Source organism: Chiloscyllium plagiosum, unplaced genomic scaffold (assembly GCF_037043375.1).
Source record: "Chiloscyllium plagiosum isolate Xiang-an unplaced genomic scaffold, Cpla_swu_hap1 HiC_scaffold_4, whole genome shotgun sequence".
NCBI lineage: Eukaryota > Metazoa > Chordata > Chondrichthyes > Orectolobiformes > Hemiscylliidae > Chiloscyllium > Chiloscyllium plagiosum.
This window is the reverse complement of record NW_028270142.1, coordinates 34,215,538-34,239,606: the sequence shown is the minus strand read 5'-3', so window position 1 is coordinate 34,239,606 and position 24,069 is coordinate 34,215,538. Positions and strand designations below refer to the sequence as shown.

The window sequence follows — 24,069 nt, the reverse complement described above, 5'->3', positions numbered from 1 at the left end:
CAGATTCTTAGAGACTGCATTAATCTCCATGGAAACGGAATATTGTCATACCACACTGAGTGGGGATGTAGGGCAAATATCTCAAGATTTTGAAGGGGAGATATGTCATCTCTGTCTCCCAGCAGTCTTGGTAACAATGTCTAACTAGCTAATTGCTTTTATGCAATAAACCACATCCAGTTAAGACAGAAGCCTCTATGTGCTTTGATTCACTAGAGGCTGTTCCTCAGCCACTTTACACCAAATAGACCCTTAGAAGCAGTCAAGGAAGATGAAAGATGGCAAATACCACAATCGTACTTGGCCAATACATTAAGTTTATAGAATGAGAAAACTTTTTGAACTAGTTATTTTATATTGCAAAATTTAGTTATAAAACTGGCACCATTTAAAGTGACAGCAGAAGGCTTCATTAAATAATTGAATTTTTAAACTATCGTACATGTAAGAAATACCATGCTGATGTTGTTTTGATGTTTCATTTTTCACGCTGTGATTCTGAAAAATTCTTTAATACTCCACTTGTAGTAATGCCATTGACAAAACAAGAAATATTGTAATACCAACATTGCTTTCTTAAAATTAATACTTAACAAATTTATATATTGTGTCAGCTTTCATTCACATTGATTCCTAATAGTACTTCTTGCCGTTTTTTCGTTGAATTCCATGATTCTTTTATGATTTTGGCAGTGCCAACATTGGACTGTGTGGGCAAAGTTAAAAATCACGTAACACTAGGTTATAGTCCAACAGACTTATTTGGAAGCACTAGCTTTTGGGAGCACCGCTCCTTCATCAGGTGGTTGCTTATGGTCCTGTTCCACAACCACCTGGTGAAGAGGCAGCACCTCGAAAGCTAGGACTTCTAAATAAACCTGTTGGACTATAACCTGGTGTTATGTAATTTTTAATATGATTCTTTTACTGATGTTACACAGGTATTTTGAACGTAACACCAGGAGTAGGCTGTTCTGCCATTCAATACAATCATGAATGTTCAAATATTTCAATGTCTTTTATCAAACACATCCCTAAAGCCCTGTATGTCATTGGTAATCAGAAATCTATAAGTTGCTACTTGAAATATTGGACTTCCACAGTCTTCTGTGCTAGAGAATTCCAAAGTTTCATACCTTCTGAGAAAAAGAACATGGAGGGACTATGTGGAAATTAATCTTTCACCTTCCCACTTAGTTCAAGATTCTCCTGGTGATCTCATGAGTAATATTTGAAATTAAGATTGTAAATTATTAAATGAATCCATTTGTGTTCTTTAATACTAGATTTAGCTCTTTAATTACTAAAATACTGAATTAGCTATTCCAGCTTTATTAATTATATGCAATGTAACAATATTCACCATTCAAAAGCTAGGTGTACATTGTAAAATATCAATCTGCCTATTGGTGGTTACATGGCTTTACACATTGTGGCTTTCTCTATAACTATCACTGTTGTGACTGTGTGATTTCTGTCGACTTGTTGATCTTCAAGAGTTATGACTAGGATCAAACATTGCCCCTGATCTTTATTGAATGGGATTTTAAAACAGGTTGGAGGAATACTCTGAAAGGAATTTTTGGTGTGCTTGAATTAGAAAACTAGGTGGACGCAAAGTAAGCATCTCTCAAACTGCAAGGGACATAAGGCAATAGTTTTATTTATTTAAAGAGCAATGTCTTTTTAATGAAATGCGTTGTTCTTTGCGTGCTGCCTAGCAGCCGCTGTGTTAATTGTACACTAATTCTGTTTAATTATATGTAATTGGTGGACAAAAGCTGGAAATGCACATGTGACTCTATAAATAGGGACAGAAGGAAACTTTGGTGGCTTGGCTAGGAGGTGTAAAATCATAAGAAATAGGAGTGGTATTAGGCTGTTCATCTCCTCATACTCATTCCACAGCTCTGTAAGTTCATTGTTGATCAATTACTTCAAACCATTTCCTACACTATCCCAGTATTTCTTGATGGTTTTAATACATAGAAATCTGGCATTCTTAGTCTTAATCATAGTCAGACTCTGTACTCTATGAATGGGAAATTCTAAAGTCCGAATATTATCGGTGCGAAGAAATTCAACCTCTCAGAATTCTTTGTGATCTGCCTCTTTTTCTGAGACTGTGTCCCTTAGAGCTTTACCCTCCCTATGAGGGGAAGTATCCTTCCTGTGTCTACCTGATCAATTCCTGTAGGTATTTTGTATATTTAAATAAGGTTGCTTCTCATTCTTCTAAGCTCTAGAGAATACAAACCCACTTTATTTAATCTTTCCTCAACTTGTAACTTGCAATGTATGTTATTGTAAATTGAAAGAACTCTCAAACATTTGCATAGAGTGGCTCCAGTTCTATCTTCCACCACAAATATGCCTGAAAATAATGATTGGAAATCAAGTTTAAAAACAAAACAGACAGAAAACTAAAATTGTAATAGTTATTGTGGAAAATGACAGAACACAAGTATTTATTGGGGTTTGAATATTCTCTGATGTTTATGAATTCTGAAACATATGACCAATGGAAGAATATGTTGAAAGTAGGTTGTATTCACAGATAAAACATGGAATGGCCTTGAGGTTGTTGCTTGCTACGTGAAACATGAGATTTAAACATGTGAATGGGCTGAAGATCATGAATTAGGATTCCTTGTTCTACAGGCATCTGGCCTTCACCTGTATGAAGGGAAATTAAGTTAAATTAGGAAATTGTAATATTTATATGGAATAAAACCTATGGTTCACATCCGGTTGATGAACCCTTTGCCTGTTGCTCCCTATCTCCATAAGATCGCTTTCTGCCAAAGTCAGGTTTTCTTCCATTGCAGGTCTGTTTGACTGCTGTTTGAGCTGTGTGTTCAGTATCCTCCCTCATCAGAACCAGTAGTGAAGTAAGACCAGAAATAAAGTATTTGGGAGACTTGTCTCTTAAAAACTGGAAAATGATGAAAGATTGAATCTTTTGTTAGTGTTTTTGGATTAAATCAATAAGAAAGACAATTTGCAAATTACCTGAGGCAGGTCAAAATTTGATAGACTCAAGAAAACACATGCATATTCCATGGAAGAATATAGCTATGACTTTCACAGATTTTGTAAAATATTGTTAAATAATTTAGATACTAAGTGCTGGCATCAATAGAAAAGAATGATGAAACATGAAGTGAGGATGTAAAACCTTTTAACATTTCTCATTATTATAGCAGAATACAAAATTGGAACAAAAATACTGGCTGGATGATTCTCAGAATTCCAAAGAATATTTAATAGATATTTCAATATTATCCAAAGTATTATTATGTGGTGAATTGTCCAAAAGGAAAAGACAATTTCTTTAAATTAACATATTGCAAAGAAAATTCTGAGGAACAGGGTGAAGATAATGTCAATCTGAAGAAACTTTATGGGTCACAGGAAGTTTTAGTCCTGTCATGTTCTAGGTTCCTTTAAATCTGCAGTACCGGATAGTTCTTATGCATCAAAATTATATGAAACAGATTTAACAGAAGCTGCTTGAAAAGCTCAGCAGGTCTGGCAGCATCTGTGGAGACAAATCTGAGTTAATGTTTCAAGTCAAGTGACCCTTCCTCAGACCCAAAACATTAACTCGAATTTCTCTTCACAAATGCTGCCAGATCTGCTGAGCTTTTCCAGCAATTTCTGTTTTTGTTTGATTTATATCATCCACAGTTCTTTGTTTTTATTTAGATTAAAACTTAATCTTGAATTTGATAAGTAATGAAGATCAACATAAAATTAAGGAATCTGAAATAGTATTTGTTTTTGGTTTATTGACAGCAACACATTGTGATCACCAAACAGCTGTAGTTCCATTTAAGGTAGATGCAATAAGTCATTTTCAAATTGCAGGTGCAGTCTCTGGCGAGATATCTCAGCAGTTGCAATAACCTATGAACAAGACACAAATGAAAATTGACATGGGTTTTTTTTATGAAGTTCGTTGATCTGCAGTCTACTTAATCAGAACAGTATTGTTTCCTCTTACAAAATCTGAATTTGTGCATTAAAGTGATAGCCACATATTAATGGGCATCCGGAAATAAATCAGTAGAAGAAAACAAATAATCTGGAAGTTTGAAAGGCAGATAGGCAATTTGCTCAGACTGCTCTTGAAAGGTTAAAAATCCTGTAGAAAGATGCAGATGTATCCATCTATGAAAGCGTCCATAAGGTTAATAGTAAAGATGAGGGAAAAGAGTAAAATCTCTCTTTAAAAAGAAATATTGAAGGCTGCTGTAATATATGATTATAAGCCATTAGCATGTGACTTTAAGTAGGTGCCATGAAACTAAATGTCTGCATAATCTCTTTGGCCCATACATGGTGACCATTTAATCTTTCTACAAGAATACCTAAGAAATACAAAAGTGTTAATTCAGATTGTGTTAACTCAGATTGTGAAAGGGATAGAGACCAGCTTTGAGGTACCTGTGAACTTTCTGACTAATAATGGATTAGCTCAAAGATATGTGAAAACATGAACAGCATGGTCATGAATACCAATGCTGCAAGTCTTTTAAGCAATGGACTTTGTGACAGGAACAATGTATAATCAATGAAATTGTGTCTAATATTTTAGGCTGCAAGGTGACATCCACCTTTGCATTGGTAGTTTATATAGAGAATTCATTTCAGACAGTTGGTTCGCTTTAATCCTATCGATTAATTATGGACAAAATCCCAAATTGACTTCGATGCTGTGTTTTAGCCCTCCTACTCTGGAAGGTGCTGCAATTATTTCATTTTTCAGCGTATTATCTGCAGGGAGACAGTTTACCATCAAGGCTGAGGGCCAAAATTTGGATATCACTGGATCCTTGTATAATATGTTCTAAGAGAGTGAGTTCAATATAGTGTATTAAAGTAATGTTTCTTCTGTTATTCAGAAGTGCTGTGCCGTTCTTTATGGTTAGGACAGGTAAGACAAAGTGGGAAGTCCTAAATCCACACCAGCCATGATGGGGTACATACTCAGTCCTATTGATTCCAATCTTCTCCACACTGGCCATCTAGCCAACTGAGACACACCCACCTCAAAAGAATCTGAACCATCATAGCAAGATGCATCCTCAATTGTAGCCTGGATCAATGAATAGTGACAAATTCCATTCCATCAAATGGCTGATGAGGAACCTGTCTCAGTCTTGCTGCCTGTTGTTTGTGTATGTTAAAAGATTTGCAGGTTAATTTTCAATCTGTTTGGCTGCACAATGGAGTCACGTTGTTGAATAATTAGTTTCTGGAGTGGGACTTGAACTTGAACTTTCAACTTAGCGACAGTGATGCTTCTAAGTATGTCACAAGTTCTCATAGTCACATTTAGTGTACAATAAAAGGGAAGGTCATGGGGCATAGAAAGGCTCTGGTATTGTAATAGATCATGATAGCATGACAGTATTTATCTATTATGTAAATCAAGTGTTCAGGTTTATTCCTCAAGCTTAATTGAGCTAGTTACAAAATCTTGAGCTCTAAGCAGCTGATAAAAGTAAATACGATATATGGTTCCCTTTAAATATGAATCATAAAAATTAGCATACAGACACAGCAACTAGTAAGGATGACAAATGAAATGTTGGTCTTTATTGCAAGAGGGATTGGGAAATATTACTTCCGTTGTATGGGACATTGGTGAGAATATACCCGGAGTACTGTGTACAGTTTTGGACTCTTTATTTGATCAGCATACAGCAGTACGAATTAGTAGTTCTGAAGAGATTAAGATTCATCCTACATTAGTTCTACCCCAGTATTAATGTCATACACAGTCTTTGATTGGAAACAACTTGTTCTACTCTACCTTTTCAAGGAAACAGATATATTTTTATCAAGTCTTCAAGGTCCTAGCAATTATGCCTTACCAAGTGTATTTATTCCTAAAGTGCTATAAGTTGCCTTGTTATCTGGGAACAGTGTTTCGTCTATAGATACTCTATAGTGGTGGATCCTTTACTGCTAATCACTAGATAGGCCCAAGTCAAAGGAGGATTAATGGGAGTGAATGATGTAAAACTATTCTTATTCAGTACCACATCCTGATAGAAGTGTCAAAACTATTCGGTACCTGGAGCAGTCACCCAAAAAATCTCATATATATTAAATTGGAAATAGTTTACTGAAGAATCATACACTGGTTTCTGGGATGAAGGGGTTGTCTTATGAGAAAAGGTTGCACAGATTGGGCTTGTATTCGTTGGAGTTTAGAAAATCAGAGAGGATTTAATTAAGTATATAAGACTCTGAGGGCCCTAACAGGGTAGATGCTGAAAGAAAGTTTCCTCCCATGGGGCAGCCTGGAATTGGTAACATTGTTTGAAAATAAAATACGTCCCATTTAAGATAGAGAGAGGAGGAATTGCTTCTCGAAGACAGTTGGGAGCCATTGGAAATTTCTTTCCCAGAGGGCAATGGAGGCTGGAGGTTGAGTTAAACAGATTTTTGTCAGCAAAGGAATATTGGGGTTATCTGTTTGAAAGTGGATCTCATAGGATGATAGGGCAGATTTGATGGACTGAATGGCTTTCTATTGTTTCATGTGTTCTTACTATATCTTAAAATGAATCTTGCAGCATTTTCACACCACAGGTTGATGCATTTTTCTGGCTTGTATGTGATTAATAAAATTGAAGTGAAATTTAAAACCAGGGGAGAGGCTTGTGGGTTTTAAAATGTATTGGTTTGGATTTTAAGCAAAGTAGATTTGCAGTAAATTGTCAACAACAATCTTATTAGAGAGTGTTACTTCCTACCCTGTTAACTGCACAGAATTATCTCAAAGATGCTGTGACAAATAAGCAATTCTGAAATGTGATTGTTTGGTTGAACTGGCTGGGTACTTACAGTAGAATTTGCTAACTTTGTGGAAGAGTTTTGTTTTTAAAAAAAAGCTCTAAAATAAAGAACATTTTAAGGACAAATAAAATAGTTAAAAGCTAAATCTGGATTAATTTTTACTCAAGTTTCCATATTTCAGTAACTCAGAACAGAAACTAGTCCCAAAAGAGAAAATGCTGGAAAATCTCAGCAGGTCTGGCAACATCTCTAAGGAGAGAAAAGAGTTGAAGTTTCGAGTCTAACTAACAGAAACTAGTAATTGCAGCAATGCTTCACATTGTAACCTTCCTGACGTGCTTTCTAGTGCAGTTGCTTTCATAATATTCATGAATGGGCAGATTGAGCTAAATCATCTCAAGAATTCTATAAATTATCCTTTTTTTTGGTTAAGTGTCAGTTTTGTTGAGTTTCAAGGAGGGTTTCTTTCTCCAATGCTAACTAAGTTTCCTCATGCTTCTTATAAACCACATCCCATTAATTACCTACCACCCCACAACTCCCCTCCATCCAAATCTAGCCCTATCCAGCCTAGTTACTTAACTGTATTAATTGCATACTAATAACTTTGAATTGTATTAAGGGTGGGCATTAACTGGGGATTCTTGTCCACCATCTATTTAGGAACAGAATTTTAACGCATCTCGGCAGTGTGTTGAGGGGTCACTCGACTTATCACAGAATCATAAAATCCCTAGTGTGGAAACAGGCCATTCAGCCCAACAAGTCTATACCAATCTTCCGAAGAGTAACGAACCCAGACCCATTCCCCTACCCTATTACTCTGCACTTACCCCTGACTAATGCACCTAGTCTACATATCCCTGAACACTATGGGCAATTTAGCATGGCCAATTTACCTAACCTGCACATCTTTGGATTGTGGGAGGAAACCGGAATGCCCGGAGGACTTGGTTGTTTAGCTCTCCTCTGTGGATAAGTCAATGCCCAGGTGCTCTTAGACAGGAGGAACATGGTACTTGCCAGTATGTTTAAGACCTTCCATGACCAGTGGCGCTAGAGGACTAGACAGCATTTTCAATTCCAGGAGTAGATATTTAATTTGATTTGATAAGTTACCTACAAAGTTTTTTTTTCAGTGGACTAGCACTCAATGTTTCTAGGTTCTTAAGAGATATATAGGAACTGCTTGAAACTGGAGTTGGGTTAGGAAGTATGTATAACTGTAAATAAAAGCTTCTACAAGTAAGTAAACATTTGTTCCATCCTTTATGTCTTGGCTTTCTGAAATAGAACAATCTGTTTCCCCTGAATATCCAATGGATTATTTACCAAGTTAAAGTCTCCAAATATGTTTTGGAAGCAGATTCTAATCACTTTTGAATCAGGACTCTTGACAGGTCTTGTTGTGCCATTAATAATGAAATAAATGGCAGAAAGTAGAATGCCTATTGAGAGGATAGTAAGACAATCCAACTTCACAACCGGTTCTGAAACGCACGTTGGCCACCAATGTATTACTTACATTAATCAGACTCTATTCTTCCACCTCATCATTCAATTTATGCTTTGTGGTCGTTTATATAAATAATTACAGATGCCTGAGAGTGAGTCAGAGTCTAATTTATGTGAAATGTACAGGTGGTATCATAAATTATAAAGGTGGAACTTGATTAAGCTGCAGCTTTATTACTATCTGGCTGTTAATTTTATGTGCGTACGATGAGGCACATATTGTTCTTTAACACTGCTGATGTAAAGCTTTGCGTGTTGAGAATGCATATTGGAAATGTGGACTAATTAAAGGTTTATACAAATTTTAACCCATTAAACATAAGAACCAGGTTTTCAAAATTAGCTCTAAAAGATGATAAAACACATATTGCGACCTCGAGATGTACCAAGAAGATTTACAACTAATTATTCAAGTGCAGGCATTTGTAATATAGCATTTCAGTTAATGGTTAATGGTAATGAAATAATATTCAATATAAATGGTGACAGGTTGCTGAAAACCCATCATCACTGAATTGGATTACAGAAGTGCAGAATAATCAAACAATAGTTTTCTTGACATTTAGGAGAAAGTGAGGACTGCAGATGCTGGAGATCAGAGCTGAAAATGTGAATTTGAAGCTGGGTTATAGTCTGAGGAATAAACAAATACAGAAATTGTTGGAGAAATTCAACAGGTCTAGCGGCACCTGTGGAGAGAAAACAGAGTAATGTTTTGAGTAGAGTGACCCTCTATTTCAACTATCTCCTAATTGAAAGGAATTAGATCTACAGAATCTCAGCCAAACTTCAGAAGTAAGGATTGTGAAATCGACTGTTCAAGTACCAATGGCAATGCTACTGGCAACCTCCAGTGTGACAGCTTCAGTGCAATTCGGATACTAATTTTAATTTTTTAAACTTTTATCTTTCTGGACTCGCTTATTAATTCTAACCTGTGTGTATGAGTGTTGCCTTTGTATTTCTTCTAATGTGTTATTCATGAATTCACTCTTTTTAATTCAAGAAACACTAGTTAAAATTGCTTCTTTTAAAACATAAGTTCATTGGTGAAAAACAACTATCTACAAGGGAAGAGATCCTATTCAAGTTAACCTCACTGCAATCGAATGAAGAGGTGAGTGAATAAAGAAAGGGGTGCAGCTGAACACTCCTCACTCAGGGCCTTATTGATTGAATCCCATTCAGAACCACAATAAATTGGAGAACTTTGTAAAGGATCTTGGTGTAACAATATGCTCAACTGCACATGAGATCCTTCTTTGGTTTTGCCGAAATAATGTGTCCAATATTTTTGAAACAGTTGACGGAGGTCCTTGCAGTTAGGAAGGAGAGGTACTGAATCTTTGGGATGCATGATTTTAATTTCAAATACCTCTGAATAGAATACATGTTCCTAGTCACAGCCTATGGTATAATTGGACTGCAATATGATAGTCAGCTCGAGTGAAGGCATCAGAGGAGAAGCTGTTCAGGAGGAGGGAGAAAGGCTCTGAGCAGGAGGTTGTACCCAGCAAAGCGCTCTCAGATCACTTTGCCTAAGTCAGTTAAGAATGGTTTTTATGGTGATAATGCTGTGAAAGGAGATACTGGATTAGTGGTGCTGGAAGAGCACAGCAGTTCAGGCAGCATCCCAGGAGCAGCGAAAATGACGTTTCAGGCAAAAGCCCTTCATCAGGATCCTGATGAAGGGCTTTTGCCCGAAATGTCAATTTCGCTGCTCCTTGGCTGCTGCCTGAACTGCTGTGCTCTTCCAGCACCACTAATCCAGAATCTGGTCTCCAGCATCTCCAGTCATTGTTTTTACCTTGTGAAAGGAGATAGCCAGAGAATTGTGCCACCTCTTCAAACCAGCCCTGCAGTTGGAGTGCAGGGCATGGGTGGTTCTGCCAGTTTCAGTCAAGGTCCCTGTGGTCCTTAATTTCTATGGTGCCAGATCCATCCAGGCTGGAGTAGATGTATTCAATATTTTGCTATTTGTCACTGCTTCTGGAAGGTTACGAAAGCCCTGTACACAACAAAAGCAGACTTCTTTCCGCCTTCCAAAGCAAAGAGAAACAGGAAGAGTGGGCTTTATCAAAGTAGTGCGCTTCACACTGGGGCAGGAAGTCAGCGATTGCATGCAGGTGTTTTTCAACCATGACAATGGAGTTTCCACTCCTTTAACATTGTATGTGTCACATTGCCATCGCTGCAATTTTGGTGAATTTCTGCTCTCTGACAGCTGTCACAATAGTTTCATCATGCACCAAGAAGCTGCTACTTACCAAAATGGAGAGAAACTTCAAAATGCTTTGGTGCAGAGAGATCTGGGTGTCTCACACATGAATCACAGAAAGCTAATATGCAGGTATGGCAGATAATAAGACAAATGGAATTTTGCATTTATTGCTCAAATTAAGTATAAAAGTGGACAAGTGTTGTTGCAATTGGACAAGGCATTGGTGAGACTGCATCTGGAATACCGCATACAGTTTGGTCCACTCCCTTGAAGATTAATTCCAAATGTGAAAGAATTGTTTTATAAGAAGAGATTGAGCAGTTTAGGCCTATATTTCCAAAAGTTGAGAAGAATGAGAGGAGATGTAATTGAGATATATAAGATGCTAAATTCATGACGGTCTGCTGTGTCCTCCACAAACTGGCAATCATGGGAGTGCAAACTTTGTCACAAGTCTTTACCAACACCTCAAGGGGAGATGAAGGGGGGAGGCATCCAGAATACCAGTGCTCGAGACAGGCTGACTCTGAGCTTCTCCACAAACACTGATACACCTATCGAATCCCTGGATGACTGACCATCCTCTCACTTCTCTGTTTCAGACCAGCACCAAGTTCTCTTGGCCAAAATGTTGAAATAAAAAAGGCAACAATTTGATAATGATACTCTGATAACATATCAAATCATGCATGCAGTATTTGATTGTGCACCCTTTATCTGGCGTAACAAGATGACCAACTCTAAGGAAATAAAATGTCGGGGAGTTTTTGTGGGTGGGAGAGTGGCGAAGGTTTTGGCTGGAATAATGGCATTCCAGGGTGGCTGGAATCATCTGCTCAACAAAATAGTTGAAACTGCACCATTTAATAATTGATTGCACTGTCAGAAGGATTGGTCATTCTGTGGCCTCGTGATACTGCACAATGCCAGTCCCAGTAGCTACAGCATGGTTTAGGCTTTGGCCCGAAATGTCGATTTTCCTGCTCCTCGAATGCCGCCTGACCTGCTGTGCTTTTCCAGCACTACTCTAGTCTAGACTCTGATTTCCAGCCTCTGCAGTCCTCACTTTTGCCACAGCATGGTTTATGACTGTCAATGAGGAAGACTGCAGATATCTTTGCAAGAAGCCCTTGAGTAAACCAGGGCCTTCAAAGCCAGACTTTGGACTGTATCACATTGACATGAGTGATAACTATGGCTGATAAACAACAGCAAATGTGGAGTGGCTGGGATCCTGAGAAAAGACCATGTGTTTGAGCTTCATGGAGCCACTATCACACCCCGGGGGAGTGGGCATTTTAGTGATCTTTGTAAGCTGCGTGAGCGCACACATTGCTGGATTGCAGTGAGAGCCTGCATGCCCCTTTGAGAATTGACATTTGCTGTCCCAGGTGCAGCCATCTGAGCCTGCATGGGACTGAGCTTGATTTCATGGCAGATGTATCTCATTTCCAAAATCTGAGCTTCCTATGCAGCAGTCTGGGTGACTTGTGTAAGCACTACAATGGAAATTGAGACACTGGCCATCGGGGACAGCATAACGACTAAATTTTACAAGTACAGTGATAGAGTTGGCCACCACCTCTACACTGCGCAAATGGACTCCAAGGCCCGCATATACCCCTGTGCCATGCTGGTGCCAGACTCTTCCATGCTCCTTGAAGTTGACAGCAGGGTTTCTATCAGGGCTGTTAAAGCACAAAGCATTTTGGTGCTCATTCCATGTCTTCCCTTTATCTCACCTCATTGAGGTTCTTTATCTCTCTCCTCTGTCACACAACTCCTCTGCTGCACAACATATCTGCAATCATACTCTCCGGACAGCTGTCACAAGCAGTTCTTTACCTTGTCCCTGCAGCAGCCCAGTGACTTGCCACTCCTCTCCAGCCTTTGAAAGTATCTGAGCTTCTGGTTGTGAGAGTCAGATCACATTCAGGTCGTTCTTCCTCAAAGGATGGCTCTTCTTATTCTTCAGTCTCACACACATCATTGGCTGGCTGCCTGGCAGGTCTGGTACCTCTGAAGGTGTGAGAGCAGAAGTGGGAAGTTAGGTGGATGGAAAGGGTCATTAGATTAAAACAAGTCAACGGAGACATTACCTGAAGCTTGGCCTTCATCCCAAAATGTGGGTTGAGTTTGGGAAGGTGCATAGTGCTGGATTGTCTCAGCAATGTTCGTTTCAGTAGTGCATCAATACTTCAAAATACTAACTCCTCCAAAAGGTCAAGGACATGCAGCTGCATCTGGCTCTACTGGGTTTTTGCTGCTTCCTCCTGCTGTTTCCCACCCCACCTTGTCCTGCAAGAATGTGGGAAGAGTGTCAGTGACAGGGGCAGGGGTTTACAATGTGTTGGATATGGACCTGCTGCAGCTGAATAACTGGAGTAGTGGAGTACCGCTAATTAGAGACCGAAAATGTCAGTTGCAAATGAAAGTGCAAAACACGGGCTTTGTTGTTATGAATTTAATCAAGGATGAGTATTATGAAATATTGAAATGGACAAAGAGTGAGGGAGGAAATAATGAGACATTTAGCACCCAGAAAAGTGGATAAACCATTGGACCCAGAAGATGGTTAGGCCTTTTTCATTCAGTTCTGGTCTTCCTGCTATAGGAAGAATGTTGTGACCCTTGAAAGGGTTCAGAAAAAGTTTACAAGGATGTTGCCAGGGTAGGAGGGTTTGAGCTATAGGGAGAGGCTGAATAGGCTGGGGCTGTATTCCCTGGAGAGTCAGAGACTAAGGGGTGACCTTCGAGGTTTATAAAATCACGAGGGGCACGGATCAGATAAACGAACTAAGGGTCTTTTCCCCAAAGTCGGGGAGTTCAAAACTACAGGGCATAGGTTTAAGGTGAGAGGCGAAAGATTTAAAAGGGATTTAACAGTCAACTTTTTCAGAAGGTGGTGCCTGTATGGAATGAGTTACCAGAGGAAGTGGTTAGAGGCCTGTACAATTACAATATTTAAAAAGTATCTAGATGGGTATATGAATATGAAGGGTTTACAGGGATATGAACTAAATGCTGGGACTAGATTAATTTCAGATATCTGGTCAGTGTGGACGAGTTGGACCAAAGGCTCTGCTTCTATGCTGTGTAGCTCTGACTCTTTAAGTGCAACTGAGGAAGCTGAGGGGAGCAAATGGGGCAATGGGGCATCCTGATATTCATTTTTAATCCTCTCCAGCTACTCACCTGCTTGTTTGTATTACTGTTTAAAAAAGGATGAAGAGAGAGCCCGTTTAAAAATACCTAACCACTGTGGAAGTCAAATGATTGGAAAACAATGTGAAAAGATGGTATAAATCAGCATTTGGAGAGGTTTGATCAAAGCATTGTCATTTTACTGGATGTAAGCAGGCTGAGAAGTAGAGGCTGGTTTTAATTGCTGCCATTTTCAGCAATCTGGACAGATATTGCAGCAGAACATTTGTATCCTACAATCCTGGAGATGACCAGCCAGAACAATGTTTTTTTATTGCCTGCATCACAATCCACACACCCAGTAATGAGCCTTTGTCATTTTTTTATACAATAAATAAAAGAGAAAGTAAAATGAAAATACTTTGGACAAAAACACTGCAGCTTGAAAGGAAAATGAAATACTCCTGCATAATTCAACACTCAAAGTACCAACTCCTGGCTCAGAAAATATTCAAAAGCTCTGGGAATAAATATTTGACTGTTATTTCAGATTTTGTTGCTGGTCTGATGTTTGTGAAGATTTTGAAGGGGCTTAACAGGGTAAATTCTGAGAGGTGAGCCACAGTCTTCTGCAAAGCAGCAATCATGATCAGACTGCCATTCCATGCCCTGACTCTGCTCTGCTCTTTTGGCTGAGTCTTCCGAGTCCAACTCCTTTTGGAAAAGCAGATCATGCAAGTCAACCAAAAACCTTCCATTGTGACTCTGGAGCACCAGGGGAAAGTTATTCTACACTCTCTCTCTTTACAGCATTAACCATTTAAAATATTTAGTTGTGGATATTAATGATGAGGTGGGTTAGTGAATTAGTAGGGTAGTGGGTGAATGAAATTGATGGGTGGGATGGGGGTGTTTGGACTGGGTCTGGACGAGTTGTCAAGTTCAGGGATAGACAGGTCAGATCAAGTCAATAGGGAGGGTGGGTTTGGTCAAACGGTGGTTGAGCCCGAGAGTAGCCACTCAGTTTAGAGAATGGTTGGTGTTTCAGAGTTAGGGGTCAGACAGCAGTTTCAGGGACTGGGAGTGATTTTGGGGGTTGGAGTCATTTCTGTAGTTACACAGGTTTTATACAAGGCATTTTTTGCCCAATATTTTCTGGGTAATAATGCAGTTAAGTGTATCAGAACCATTCACAATCATTGAATTTAATGCAAAGGATCATGGAGAGCAGGGGAATTGTTTGTCGACAGTCCCAGATAATTCCCACAGAAATCAAAGTATTGATGCTTCCCAATAATACAGACACCAGAAATTGAGAACAGTGGCGACACTTCAGAAGTATTTCATTAACTATGAATACTTTGGGAGAAAATGAAATAAGCTCTAAAAATGTAAATTCACTGTTGCACATTATCCTGCTAGTCTGTGACAAGGACTCCTCCAGGGTATTTTCTGAAATTTTCTCATTTTAAATAATTAATGTTCCCAGCACAGATTGGGTCCTGTTACAATGTGAAACGTGTTATAAGAGGTGGCTGCCTGATAATAGCAAATTTTTCTTCCAGTAAAATATCCATAGGGATGGCTGAGGATGAGTAACTCACAAAGCCTGTGGCTATTGGTCATCTACTTGAATGACACATCACTACTTTCAACAACATTAGTTATTAGAGCAGAAGTATCCACTCTCAAAGAATCAGCTGAGGTGTCAGAATTAGAGCAAAGAGCAGTGTAAAACTCACAGCTCTTATGTGAAAAGGAGCAAGCAGAGATGGCAATGAAGGCACTAAGAGTTTGCCAGAGGACAAATTGAAAGCCACCTTGAGATGCTGAGTTGAAGTGTAGTCATCACTGCTATGTGCAAGAAACAAAGCAGCCAGTTTGAGTAAAAGAAAGCCCTACAAACAGAAATGAGATGAATGACTGACTAATGTATTGGCTGAGGGAAGTGCTGTTCAGAAGACGAAGACAGCTCACTGCAAGGTATGAAATAGTGCCAAGAGTTATTTGACATCAACCAGAATTGGCAAGCAGGCTTTTGTTTGACATTTCATCCACAGGACAAAATTGTGGTCGTGCATCAATTGTCAGAACTGTGCTTAAGCAGCCAATTTCAAATAATTTAAAATTATTTTACACACATGAAAATCTTGCATCATCCACCAATTCCAACTGAACAACTTCAAATTAAGAGAAACTTACGCTTTCAGCCTTGTTTAAGTCCTAGAAATTTTAAATTGTAAGAGTTAACTAAAGACAATTTGTCTATTACTAAATCCTCAAAACCCAGAAGAGGTATCACTCCATTGTCTCACAGATTGGTCACCCTACTGTCCACTACAATTTTTCTGCAAAACACTTGACAATCTGACTGTCATGTCTATTTGTTATAAATATCTAATTATATTAATTATATATTTTTAATTATAGTATCACTGCCACTCTAGTGTAATGTTTAATGTTCATTTCTCTTCCAACAAATAGTCAGCATGGCTTTGTGCATGGGAAGTCATGTCATGAGAACTTGATTGAGTTTTTTGACAAAGTAACAAAGAGGATTGATGAGGGCAAAGCAGTAGGCGTGATCTATATGAACTTCAATAAGGCATTCAACAAGGTTCCTCATGGGTGGCTGGTTAGCAAGATTAGATTCATGGAATACAGGGAGAACTAGCCATTTGGATACAGAATTTGCTCGAAGGTAGAAGACAGATGATGGTGTTGGAGGTTGTTTTTCAGACTGGAGGCCTGTGACCAGTGGTGCACCGCAAGGATCGGTGCTGGGTCCACAGCTTTGTCATTTACGTAAAAGATTTGGATGTGAGCATAAGAGGTATAGTTGGTAAGTTTGCAGATGAGACTAAAATTGGAGGTATAATGGACAACGTAGGAGGTTATTTCAGATTACAGCAGGATTTTGATTAGATGGGCCAATGGGCTGAGGAGTGGCAGATGGAGTTTAATTTAAATAAATGCAAGGTGCTGTGTTTTGGGAAAGCAAATCTTAGCAGGTCTTATACACTTAATGGTAAGGTCTGAGGGAGTGTTTCTGAATAAAGAGACCTTGGAGTGCAAGTTCATAGTTCATGGAAAATAGAGTCACAGTTGGATAGGATAGTGAAGGCATTTGATAAGTTTTCCTTTATTGATCAGTGCGTTGACTATAGGAGTCATGTTGCAGTTGTACAGGACATTGGTTAGGCCACTTTTGGATGCAATTCTGGTCTCCTTATCGGAAGGATGTTGTGAAACTTGAAAGGGTTCAGAAAGAATTTAAAGGATGTTGCCAGGCTTTGGAGGATTTGAGCTATAGGGAGAGGCTGAATAGGCTGGGGCTGTTCACCCTGGAGCATCGGAGGCTGAGGGGTGACTTCATAGACATTTGTAAAGTCATGAGGGGCATGGATAGGATAAATAGACATGGTCTTTTCCCTGGGGTGGGGGAGTCTATAACTAGATGGCATAGGTTTAGGGTGAGAGGGGAAAGATATAAAAGGGACCTAAGGGGCAATGTTTTCAGAGGGTGGTGCATGTATGGAATGAGCTGCCAGAGGAAGTGGTGGAGGCTGATACAAGTACAGCATCTTAAAAGACATCTGGATGGGTATATGAGTAGGATATTTTTAGAGGGATGTGGGCCAATTGTTGGCAAATGGGACTAGGTTAGGTTAGAATATCCGGGCAGCGTGGACAAGTTGGACTGAAGGGTTTGTTTCCATGCTATATATCTCTGACTCTAAAAGCTTTACTTATTTTGTTGATTCTGAAACTCATTTTCTTTCCATTGCCTCTTCACTACACCTTGGGATTTTTTCTGCCAAAAATAAATCACTTGATTTTATTCAATATATCCCTCGACAGGAATATAGAGTTCTGTCCAACAGTTCTGAAGAATTTGTGCTCAGTTATATTTTTATTGGTTTTAAATCTGAGGAAAGAGCCAATGCATCAGTTACAGGTTTACTGCTTCTCTAAAGTTTTGAAGTGTTTGCATGTACTATCGACTTCAATTTACATTGACTTGACATGTAGTGAAATCCCACAAGGAAAGGTCAGTGTAATATACTTGCATAAGCTTTGTGCTGTAAAATATAATAATAAGGCTGTATGACATTAATCAACCATTTGAACATCAAAGGTGTCTCTGCTTCCCGGAAGAAGAGTATATGATAATTGATGTTCTGTTAATTTAGCAAGTGGATATTTGGCACATTTCCATCTCTGGTCTCTCTGCAATGAGCATGATTGAGTAGATTTCTACGTTATGTGGAGTTGCTGGGTTAGTCGTCTGCTGAATGTAGGTAGTGACATAGAGGAGGAACGATTGCCTTTGTCTGTTTGAAGCATTTTGTTAAAGTCAGACATCTAGAAACCTTTGGACTTCTCATCAAACAATAACCTAAATCCTTTGTACATTATCTGTATTTCTCTACTTGCAATACAATTCCTTTAACTGCTGCTAAAAGATACTGTCAGTCACAGTTTCCCCAGCAATGAATTGGAAGATAATATGTTGTAGTTGTGCTCTTGAATTGACCTTTGCTGATAGTAATGGGATGATTTTTTTTTTCATTATTCATGTGGATGTTGCTTTCACATAGTCCTTGAGTTCCAAGTTACAGGTTTAATGATGCTACGAGGCACTATTGATTAAAGCAGATGCAGCCGTCGAACAGGCTGACATAACAAAATAGTTCTGCAAATTATTTCTATACACATTTAAAAGATGAGGAAAAGAAGCACAGAATGCCATGTAAGGTTGGAGCAAGGTGAAATACAAAGTATGTTTTTGGAGACCCAATTATTTGTCTACAGTGCATTGTTTATAATTTGTGTTTTCACAATTGGTCCCATGAGAGAAAATGATCATTGCTTGTAAAAGACATCTGCTTTCAGTAACTGATCATCTGTTCTTCATTCAGCTGAATGTTATGCCCTCGCGCAGTGTGGCATGGAGGTTTCCTAAATTGATCATTGTCATGTCTGGATAAGGAGCTCTGAGGTACTGTATGTGACTTTACCAGAGACACAGTGGATCTCCAAAAGGTCTATGCTACACTGGCTAAGTCACCATGAAACACACCCCTCCCTCCAAACCTCTCCTCCTTTGCATTGCAGGCTTCCCTTTCTCTGTGCTAATAAGGCATCTGCTATGCTTTGTCTTGTTTATTCTTCATTTTATTCTTTCTTGGGATTTGGGCATCTCTGTTTTAAATGGATTAACAGTAATCCATCGTTCTAAATTCTCCCATCAGAAATATATTTTCTACATCTACACTGTCAGGACCATTCAAGAATTTGTACTTTCTAATCAATCGTCTTGTATTCTTCTAAACTCCAATGGATTCAAGTCGAGCCTGTCCAATATTTCCTTATAAGCAACCCTTCAATTCCATGTATTAATCTAGTAAACCTTCTCTGAACTGCCTCCAGGATATTTACATGTTTTCTTAAGTAAGGGTATCAATACTGTGCACAGTCATCCAGATATGATCTTACTAGTGCCCTGCATAACTGAAATATAATTTCCCTTTCTTTTGTATTCAATTCCCATCTCATTAACTGATAATATTCTATTAACTATCCTAATTACTTGCTGAACCTGGATGCTAACCTTTTGCAATTAGTGTAACAACACCCAGATCCCTCTGCATTTCTGAGCTCTGCAATCTCTCACCATGTCGAGAATGTTTCTTCATCTTTCCTGCCAAAATGGACATTTTCACATTTTCCCACATTATACACCACTTGTCACATATTTGCCCATTCAATTAACTTATAAATATACTTTTCTAGCCTTGTCTCCTCTCAACAACTTACCTTGCTTTCTATCTTTGTGTTGTCAGCAAATGTGCCAATTTCCATTCCTTCCCTGAAATTTTTTTTTTCTTGTTCTTCTTCTCTTTAGTCTTTTTTAGTGTTTCTTTTTTTAAGAAAAACATACACTGGAGCGGCTGAGGGCTGGAGCAGAGCGAGCTGGAGGCAGGGCGCAGAGTAGGCTGGAGGCCCGGGCAGAATGGGACGGACAGCATGTCTGGAGTAAAGCAGGGACAGCTGTTGGACTGCGGACTGGTGCAGCTGGTTAGCAGTTTGTGAGCCCAACCAGACCACATTAGAAGCCCCCTGCATTAATCTACTGCAGGCCCTTTTATAGAAAGACTGTAATGTTTATCTTTTTAATTTTATTTCTTAATTTTCTAACTTATTCTGTCAGGTAACTTTTTTCTTTATTTCTCTACTTTTGTATTTAAGATTTGTACTTAGGTTTTTTGGACCAAAATGGCACCATGTGGGGCGACATTGTAAAGTTTTCGCTGTAATCCTGTCCTTCTGTATTTGAGTACATGTGACACAAAACCCCAAATCTAATTTCTGAATATTTCAACAAATAGTTGAGTTCCCACCACTCCAGTTGTCTCATGTTGCCAACTTGAAAAACATCTGTATAGACTTATGTTGTTTTAGACAACTAATCTTCTATCTATGACTGTGCTACCCTTTCACGATGAGCTTTTATTTTCCACAGTGTTTGATGTGGAGCTTTCTAGGAAATCTATTTATATTTCCTCCACCAGTTCCACTTCATCCACAGCATGTGTTATCTCCTCAAACTCCAGTAAATTGGTCAAAAATCATTTTTATTTCACAACACCATAATGACCCTGTGATTAATTTGAACTTATCCAAGTACCCTGCTATAACTTCTTTAACAACAGCTTTGGACATTTTGAGATGTTGAGCTGACTAGCCAGTACTTACTGTTTTGTGTCTCTCCTTTTTTACTCACTCATGGGGCATGGGCACTGCTGGCCAACCAGCATTTATTACTCATCTCCAATTACCAATCAGAAAGTGCTGATGACATGCATTCATGAACCATGCAGTCCATGTATAGTAGGTAGAATGCAATGCTGATAGGGAGGGGAATTCCAGGATTTTGTTCAAATGACACTGAAGGAACGGCAATATATTTCCAATCGATAATGGTGAGCAGATTGGAGGAGAACTTGCAGGTGTGGTTTTCCCATATATATGCTATCCTAGTCCTTCCAGATGGTAATGTTTGTGGGTTTGGAAAGTGCTTCTTAGGATCATTGGTGAACTTCTGCAGTGTATCTTACAGCCAGTATCCACTGCTGTTAATGAGAATTGGTGGTGGAGGGAGTGGATGCTTGTGGATGTGGTGCCAATCAAGCAGGCTGTCCGAAAAGGTGTCAAGCATCTTGAGTGCTGTGGGGAACACACTCATCTGGGCAAGTGGGGAGTATTCCATTCCACTCCAGACTTGTGCCTTATAAATAGTGGACAGGATTTGGAAGTCAGGAGGTGAGTATGCTGCAGTATTCATAGCCTCTGACCTGCTCTTGTAGTCATTATATTTATATGGTGAACCCATTTGAGCTTCTGGTTAATGGTAACCCACAGGATGTTGCTAGTGGGGGTTTTAGTAATAGTAATCTCATTGAATGCCAAGGGATAGTGGTTAGATTGTCTCTTATTGTTGATGGTAATTGTCCAACATTTGTGTGATGCAAATATTACTTGCCACTTGTCAGTCCAAACCTGGATATTTCCCAAAGCTGTTGCATGTGAAGATGGACTGCTTCAGTGTCTGAGGAGTCGCAAATTGTGTTGAACATTGTGTAAACATTGGTGAACATACCCACTTCTGAACTTATGATAGAGGGAAGGTCACTGATGAAGTAGCTGAAGATGATTGGGCCTATGACACTACTCTGAGGAACTCCTGCAGAGATGTCTTAGAGCTGAAATGACTGACCTCCAACAACCACACAAATCTTTGTATGTGCCAAGTATGACTCCAACCAGCAGAGAGTTTACACACTGATACCCATTGATTCCTATTTTGTTCAGACTCTTTGATGCCACATTCGGTCCAATGCAGCCTTGATGTCAAGATTGTCACTCTCTCCTTGCCTCTGGATTTCAGCTTTTTGTATGTACATATCTTAGAACCAAGCCTGTAAGAGGTCAAGCTAAAGTGGCCTTGGCAGAATCCAAACTGTATGTCAATAAACAGTTATTATTGAGCTGGTGTTGCCTGATAACTCTGACACTTTCCATCACTTTATTGATGATTGAGATTAGATTAATGAAGCAGTAAATAGTCAGGTTGGATTTGTCCTGCTTTTTGAGTGCAGCACATACCTAGGCAATTTGCCACATTATCAGATAGATGCATTCTGCACTAGCACAGCTTGGCTAGCGATGTGGCACATTCTGGAGCACAGGTCATTGGTACTATTGCCAGTACATTGTAAGGGTCCATAGCCTTTGCATTATCCAGTGCCTCCAACTCTTGCTTGATCTCACATCGAGTGAAGCTGAAGTCTAGCATATGTAATGCTGGGGACATCTAGAAGAGGATTTTCTGAATAAAGGAATTATATTTGATATGTTCAAACCTAATGGGACTGCCCCTGAATTAATGGCATTTTGGAAAAATTAAATCAACTATCTCACTGGTCACATCTATTAAGAATGAAGTCCATCAGGGCCCAAGCACTTTTCAGCCCACAGCTCCGACAATTTATTCAGTAGCACTTTCTTTGGATTAAGATTTTATTGAGCTCTTTCGTCTGTTTCATTTCATGACTTCTCACTTTCTGGATGTTACTTGCATCCTCTATCATGATGTTTGATGGTTTAATTCATCTATCAATTCCTCATTAACCATTATTAATTCTCCAGTCTCTACTTCTATCGGACGAATGCTCACTTTGCTCCCTCTTCTTCATTAAGTATTTATAGAAACTCTGACTATCTAATTTCTGGTTGCATTTCTCTCCTTCTCATTTTGACCTCCTTGCTGTTTGTCAAACTTTTCTCTTTCCATTCTGTCCAATCTCATGACCTGTCTCCTGTCTTTGCATGATTGCATTTTTCAATAAAGTTCAATGTTCTCTTTAGCTAGTTAAAGGTCAATTCCTTGGAATTTTCCTCCTTCATTGGATAGTATTTACTCTCTGTATTCTGAATAGCTCTAAAATGTTTACCTCTACATCTTTATTGAGCTATCCTCCACCTTAGTTTGCCAATTCACTGGAACCAGCTCTGCTTCCATCATTGCTCTTATTTGAACTGTTAAAAACAGTCTCAAGCCCAAACCCTTTCCTCCCAAACTGAATGTAAATTTCAATTATATTATCGTCATTGTTACCGAGGGGCTCACTTGCTTTGAGATAATTTATTCTGATCATGGTCAATTCCTTGGAATTTGACCAGCCCCATGACCGTTGTAGTATCCCAGATGGTCTAGAGTCCACTGTCATCCAACTAAACACTTGTCCCCTTTGATTTTCACACCTTACCATTTCCTTCAATTATATACAGTGTGCTTGCCATGTAAGATGTTAGTATGTGCTGCAGCTCTGATGTTCAGGTAGAACTGTGCCATCCAGCACAGGTGAAGCATTGCCATGCAGAAAGAGGCTAGATAGCTGGCATAAGCTGCAATGGGTACTGAAGGGGCAAGTCAACTGGTAAAAACAATGACTGCAGATGCTGGAAACCAGATTCTGGATTAGTGGTGCTGGAAGAGCACAGCAGTTCAGGCAGCATCCAAGGAGCTTCGAAATTGACGTTTCGGGCAAAAGCCCTTCATCAGGAATAAAGGCAGTGAGCCTGGAGCGTGGAGAGATAAACTAGAGGAGGGTGGGGGTGGGGAGAAAGTAGCATAGAGTACAATAGGTGAGTGGGGGAGGGGATGAAGGTGATAGGTCAGGGAGAAGAGGGTGGAGTGGATAGGTGGAAAAGGAGATAGGCAGGTAGGACAAGTCCGGACAAGTCATGGGGACAGTGCTGAGCTGGAAGCTTAGAACTAGGATGAGGTGGGGGAAGGGGAAATGAGGAAACTGTTGAAGTCCACATTGATGCCATGGGGTTGAAGTGTTCCAAGGCGGAAGATGAGGCGTTCTTCCTCCAGGCGTCTGGTGGTGAGGGAGCTGCTGTGAAGGATGCCCAGGACCTCCATATCCTCGGCAGAGTGGGAGGGGAAATTGAAATGTTGGGCCACAAGGCGGTGTGGTTGATTGGTGCGGGTGTCTCAGAGAGTTCCCTAAAGCGCTCTGCTAGGAGGCGCCCAGTCTCCCCAATGTAGAGGAGACCATATCGGGAGCAACGGATACAATAAATTATATTAGTGGATGTGCAAGTAAAACTTTGATGGATGTGGAAGGCTCCTTTAGGGCCTTGGATAGAGGTGAGGGAGGAGGTGTGGGCGCAGGTTTTACAGTTCCTGCGGTGGCAGGGGAAAGTTGATTTGGTTTATGCGAAAGTTGGTAGGGTGGAAGGTGAGTACAAGGGGCGTTCTGTCCTTGTTACGGTTGGAGGGGTGGGGTCTGAGGGCGGAGGTG

The 24,069-nt window shown here is 39.6% G+C and overlaps 1 long non-coding RNA gene across 2 annotated transcripts in view; it reads right to left on the bottom strand.

Annotated features, from left to right (window-relative positions):
• Nucleotides 1-3,785: 3,785 nt before the first annotated feature.
• Nucleotides 3,786-24,069, bottom strand: part of LOC148150108 (uncharacterized) — a 56,714-nt gene continuing 36,430 nt past the window's right edge. Inside the window, exons 1-3 of one of the 2 annotated variants that reach the window (XR_015756825.1) lie at nucleotides 19,514-19,631; nucleotides 12,395-12,568; nucleotides 3,786-3,909 (exon numbers count right to left, since the gene is read on the bottom strand). This is a non-coding gene — a long non-coding RNA (uncharacterized LOC148150108). Of the gene's footprint in view, nucleotides 3,910-12,394; nucleotides 12,569-19,513; nucleotides 19,632-24,069 lie in introns of those variants that run through there. The other variant, XR_015756824.1, reaches the window with a different exon arrangement.